The sequence below is a fragment of the Podarcis melisellensis genome (genome assembly GCF_964234715.1).
Source record: "Podarcis melisellensis genome assembly, chromosome: 2".
Taxonomy (NCBI): domain Eukaryota; kingdom Metazoa; phylum Chordata; class Lepidosauria; order Squamata; family Lacertidae; genus Podarcis; species Podarcis melisellensis.
The window spans coordinates 91330669-91336668 of NC_138529.1; the positions used below are offsets into that span (position 1 = coordinate 91330669).

The window sequence follows — 6000 nt, forward strand, 5'->3', positions numbered from 1 at the left end:
AGATCTCTAGGATGTTAGTATATCCTTCCCTACAGAGCACAAATAACAATAAACACAGTGACAGCTATCCTGCTTTCATTTACCTTAAATGAAAATCAGTATGTAAAATGCTAACTAGCCTCACTTGTTATGCAAGCAGCATCATTTCATTTGTAGTTTAGTGAGCAAGTCATTTCTGTCTGGGTAAGTGACACAACATGCTGCATTATGTTGCTCGCAACACAGAAAGCTAACAACCACCCTTGGGAAGACATAATTTGAAAACTGGAAAAAGGAACACTTGTTTGCATCCAGTAAAAGTTGTCCCAAGAATTTACACAAGATTAACCCAATAGTTGTACTCTACATGTGTGTACATGCACAAACAACCACACACATACACACCCCTGTATCACTTTTCTTATCCTTTTCCTAGGCATGTTTCAACCTACATACAGTAAGACCCAATCTTTTAATTTGCATAGTAAATAAAAGGAAGCCAGTTGCTTGTATTCAACACTGGAGGAGGGTGTGCAGTGGAAGAGCTGTTAACTTGCTGCTTGTAACACCCAGCTTCCCATTGCTGCAAGACATCAGTTGCTTTTGTATTTGCTTGTTTCTGCTTCCAAAGACATAATTGAACATCTCTGGACCAACACTGGAGTACTAATAGGAGCCCAGGCAAAACCTGACCAGGGTTTTATCATCCAAATGTCTGTTTATCCCAGGATCCACCACACCACTGCCCAGACTCTCTCCTTTTTGCTCATTCCGTTTGTTAAAAGACAAGAACGAGGGGCTGATACATATCGCCTGTTTGCCATCTCTCTGCAAAGGTGACTGGAAAAGATAACTGCTATCTAGCAAAGTTAACCTCCGTATCTGTACTCCTCTGGGTAAACCTTGAGTGGGAATTGTGCAGAAGATAGACTCACATATGAAGAAGGATCGAGTCTGATGCCCATCAGTTTGTTGTACCCTGTCGCACCATCACTACTTCTTTTCATAGGAGGAGGGGGGAGTCGCAATTTTGCATACCATAGTTCTCCCCTCCCCACTCCATTTCAGTAGGAAAATCTATTCGGCAGCAGCCCTTCCCTACCAGAGCACTCTCGCTCCTTATGCAAACTCTGTTTGGGTGGCAATCTCAGCCACTCCACCTTCTTCCACAGTCCAGTTCTGCATATTTGCTCAGAATCGGAGCATAGGGAGCTGCCTTACACCGGTCCATCTACCTCAGTAGTGAAAACACGGGCTGGCAGCAGTGAAAACACGGGGTGGCAGCTGCTCTCCCAAGGTTTCCCTGCCCTACCTAGAGATTCCAGGGACTGAACCTGGAACCTTCTGCATGCAAAGTTCTACCACTCTGAGCAAGTCCCACCGAGTTCAGCGGAGCTAATTTTACAGCCAGGTTCACAGAGCCCAGGTCTTGCAGCATCCGCTTCTGTCTTACCCCAGAGCAGGGCGCGGACAAACGTGCAAGGCAATTACTCTGAAGTAAGCGCGCGGGAAGTTTTTTTGTTTGTTTGTTTTTAAGCGGAGGCAAATCACGGGCCGCTACGCTTTGCACGGCGGGGCTTCAAAGCAAACCGACCACGCAGCCGAAGTGCTGCAGGCGAAACTGCAAAACCCAGCAGACAGTTTGGCAAAACACCAGCCTCCACAGCTCGAAGGAGAACTAGAAGCGCCCGGGTCTTCGCGCCACCAATAAAACTTGTTGACTTGGAGCGCGGGGGGGGGGGAGTGTCGCCCAAATCCGAGGGCCAAAATTGTGCATGCCAAGAGAAGCCCGGAGCCCACCCACTCACCCACCTCCCGGGAGAATAAGATTGAATCCATGCCCGAGCTAAGAGGAAAAGAGCTGGAGGCAGAGGCTGTGCACGAGAGGGGAAAGGACAGCCTGGGTGCGATTGATGGTGGTGCAGACGCTGCCTTGAATTGTTTCTCCATTACCCAAAGGAAACCCCCCCCTTTTGGTGGAAGCACCTGCTCTTTCCCTTCAAAGGCAGCAGCGACCCACCACTGTGAAGCGAGAGAAAGGCGCCTTTTCCCGCTCTTTCCCCCACACCCGCCCGCGCGCCCCCTCCTCCTCCTCCTCACAACAAACACGGCGCTGCACTCCGGGACGCGCAGCCCAACCCGAGCCTTACCTTGACGCGGGAAGCTGCCAAGAGGCTCCTCCGAGCGGCTGCGGGCAGAGCTCCCAGGCTGGCGAAGGAAGCAAGCAAGACAAGCCGCCGGTGCCTGTGCTGCTGCTGGTGGTAGCGGCGCGCCGAGGCGGCTCTTCTCTCTCTCTCTCCCCTCCGCGCTTTATTATTTTATTTTTACGCTCGCGCCCGGAGAGTCCTGCTTTCCCGCTGCGGGGCGCGAAGCCTCGAGGGCTGCTGAGGAGCCGGAATGCCGGACGGAGGCGAATTTGGGAGCGCTGTGGCGGCGGCGCTGCTGGTGTTGGCGGTCGCCGAGAGCCAACCCCACCCTCCTCCTCCTCCCCAAATCCACTCCTCGGCTGCCGGTGGGGCGGCGAGGGTGAGGGAGAGGCAGATTAAAAGAACGGCGAGGAAGAACACGGTGTCTGCCAACTATCCGAGCCGCTTCAGTGTTAGCTCCGCCTCCCCCCCCACCTTCTCCTTCTTTTTCTCCTCTCCCCTTTTCTTCACCCGGTTCCGTTCTTCTTTCCCTCCTTCTCTTGCCCTGCAGTAGAGATTGGGCGAAGGGAGAAAGAGCCGCACAGGTTCTTTTTAGCTAGGAGGGATTCTGAGGGGCGTGGCTAAAGGAGGGGAAAATGTGTGCGGGCACGTGCGCATCCCGGCTGCAAAAGCAACCCGTAGATCTCACTAGACCTTCGGAGGGGAAGAGAAGCCTCTGTTGCCGCTGCCGCCGCCGCGCAGCAAGAGTATCATTGATTTTCATGGAGCGGGAATGGATTGCATACACATGCACGCGGGCGAGCTGGCGAGCCTGGATGCATCAACCCGCAAGCGCCATCTCCGGATGGGCTCCTGCTGAGGAGCACCAGCAGTCAACACCACCGCTGCTGCTGACTTGGGAGGTTTGGGACCCACTTTATCTAGGCCATGTTCAGAGTTGTTGCAAACGGAATCCCTGATCCGGACCTTCTGCAGAGCGGAAATGAATTAGCTCTCCACCCCGTGAACGGGTTTCGAAGCTTTAGACCGCAGAACAGTCTTAAAATAGTTGCAAATAAAAGTTGCAAAATACAAAATAGCACATTGTTCTAAAACAATGCAGTGCTGCCTTCTTTTTAGTCCTTAATAAATGTCTGTAGATTTACTCTCTCAGAACCAAGAGAGACATCCTGTGCAAGCATCTTGCTTCTTCAGGATAGCCAAGCTTCATTTCTACTGCTGCTGGCTCCAAGGACTGAGGAAGATGCTGAGTTCTTAGGTTTTATGTCCTGTTGAGAGAGCTCTCAGCTTGTGTTTCCAGGATGAGTCATCAATCAGTCTTAAACACCTTCCTTGTGGCATATACCTAGAGTTTAACCTCCTGTCTAATGCAAACTTCTCTTTGCAAATGCAGACCCTTTCATAAGTCTTATTTACATCAATGCATCCAAACACTACATTTTATGCATATTAACCATATATCTTTATTAGGCCAGGGTCAGAAAACCTATGGTCCTCTGTATATGTTGCTAGACACCCAACATATGCCACAGCCTATGTGACCCTATGTGAAATACAGGTTGCCGTCCAACTTACAGAGGGTCAACGTTTCCCATCCCATCAAAATGATGTTGGACTCTGATGGAAAGCTCAGTTGGCTAGAGCGTGGTGCTGATAACACCAAGGTTGCAGGTTCAGTCCCCATAAGGGACATCTGCATATTCCTTCATTGCAGGGAATTGGACTTGATGATCCCCAGGGCCCCTTCCAACTCTATGATTCCTATTAGCTTCAGAAGACATGGCCAGTGGTGAGGGACAATGGCAACTGCAACCCAGTGACATCTGGAGAAAAATATGGGGGCTGCAGTTGGTGTGAAGCTGGTTTGGAAACTGCCTCAAACAGTAGTATTTCACAATGAAGTGCAACATACATATGCAGTTTGGGTAATATAAATAATAATAACAATAACAATAAAAAATCAATATGACTAACACACTGCGCCTGCCTTTCTTCACAGACACACCATGTACTGCCTGATTGAAGCTTGCAGACCACAGTTTGGACCTTGGACCACTGTTGGAGAACCCCTGCTCTAGTAGCTCTCCCAATCCCTGCTCTACCAAGAGGGAGAGAAATCATTGTGAATAGATGGCAACTGCTCCTCCTACCTTTGCACCCTTGATGGGGAGGAATGCATCCTGTCCCAAAACATCCTTGCTCCTGAATGTGGGAAGGTGATCTGTTGTTACTCAGTGGTGAGGGAAAGGCATCCTGCACAACCTCAGAGGGCCTCACATGTTCCAGGACTCTGAGACATGGCCCTTGTGTTCAAAATAGAACCTAGTGAAGACTGTTTCAATAAGAAAATTCATGGTTGCCAGTGGCAAATGTTTAAATCTAGATAGATAGAAAATGGCAGGCTCCTACTTGCCTGAAAATCACACCTGGTAATATTGGCTGCCAGAAACTCTATAAATGATGTCATAGGACACTAGAGTGTGCAACAGAAGAAGTACTTTTCTTTATTTTATTTAGCCCCAATTTGAGGGGTTATTTAGAAGAGATGCAAAGGCACACCATTTTACTCAGGCATTTGGGAACATTTGATTACTGCTCATCACCTGTTAATGATTTTATTGGTTGTACTGTTGCTTTAGTAATTCATTATGTAATGTATGTTACTGTTTTATTGTTATATAACCCGCCCTTGGACCTTTGGTGAAGGGCAGGTAATAAATGCATATAATAAATAAATAAATTTAATATATTTTTAACACATCTTTTATCCAAGGAGCTCAAGGTGGAGCAAATGGTGTTGTTCCCCACCCATATTCTCCCCACAACAAATCTGAGAGGTAGGTGAGGCTGAGAGAGTGAGTGACTAGCCCAAGATCATTAATTGAATTTCATTGTTGGGGTTTGATCCTGGGTCCAAGTCTGTGAGTACTACACCATGCTTTTAGTTGAGCTATGCTCCCCCCCCCCCGATAATATAAAATGGTGGCTATTCTGAGTTTGTAGTCCTATGATATGCCCTCATTAAAGAGAATTGAGACTCATTTCCAAGTAAACAACACATAGTAATGATATGTGGGTTTCTGATCCTCATTGTTACCAGAAGTGTTTTCTATATAGCTATTTCTTTAGTTAGTTAGTCCCATCCCCCCAATTCCATGCTGCTTTTTGGTAAATAAGGGGGGCATAATAAAATCAACAATATAGTTAATAATAATAATAATAATAATAATAATAATAATAATAATAATAATAAAATTTATTTATATCCCGCCCTCCCCAGCCGAAGCCAGGCTCAGAGCGGCTAACATCAAATGTATAACACATTAACATAAAATCAGACAATCAATTAAAATACATCCTCAAATCAGACCAGGATCAGAATAAAATCCAATCAGATGGCAACCCGCAGATTATGGTTGGGGATCTTAAATGCTCACCAGGCCCAACTATTTGTGCTGAACTTATATGGGCCTGTGAGAAAAATTGGGAGGCCACTTTCATGCAAGTTCTTATGAAAGGGGGGAGGGAGTCAGACTGAACCCCGACCAAAGGCCTGGCAGAACAGCTCCGTCTTGCAGGCCCTGCGTAAAGATGTCAAGTCCCGCAGGGCCCTAGTCTCTTGTGACAGAGCGTTCCACTGGTAACAATCCAATACAAGTATAGTACTGGAAGAAGCAAAGATCACCAGTATCAAAGCAATGATTCCTCAACATCAACTTCGTTGGACTGGTCATGTTGTGCGGATGCCTGATTATCGTCTTCCAAAGCAACTACTCTATTAAACTTAACTACTCTGTTCCAACTTAAAAATGGAAAGTCAAGTCCCGCAGGGCCCTAGTCTCTTGTGACAGAGCGTTCCACTGGTAACAATCCA

At 47.5% G+C, this 6000-nt stretch overlaps 1 protein-coding gene and 1 long non-coding RNA gene across 5 annotated transcripts in view; one reads left to right on the top strand and one right to left on the bottom strand.

Moving 5' to 3' along the window:
• LOC309364369 (contactin-4) overlaps nt 1-2674 on the bottom strand; it is a 528932-nt gene extending 526258 nt beyond the window's left edge. For 2 of the 4 annotated variants that reach the window (XM_081901475.1, XM_081901476.1), the window contains exon 1: nt 2130-2674. The gene's annotated coding sequence lies outside the window, so the exon portion shown is untranslated. Of the gene's footprint in view, nt 1-914; nt 933-2129 lie in introns of those variants that run through there. The other 2 variants (XM_081901468.1, XM_081901471.1) reach the window with 2 other exon arrangements.
• Nucleotides 2675-2875: 201 nt separating this feature from the next.
• Nucleotides 2876-4882, top strand: LOC309365352. The gene is made up of 2 exons (XR_014166043.1): nt 2876-3028; nt 4126-4882. It is a non-coding gene; the product is annotated as an uncharacterized lncRNA (long non-coding RNA).
• The last annotated feature ends 1118 nt before the right edge of the window (nt 4883-6000 follow it).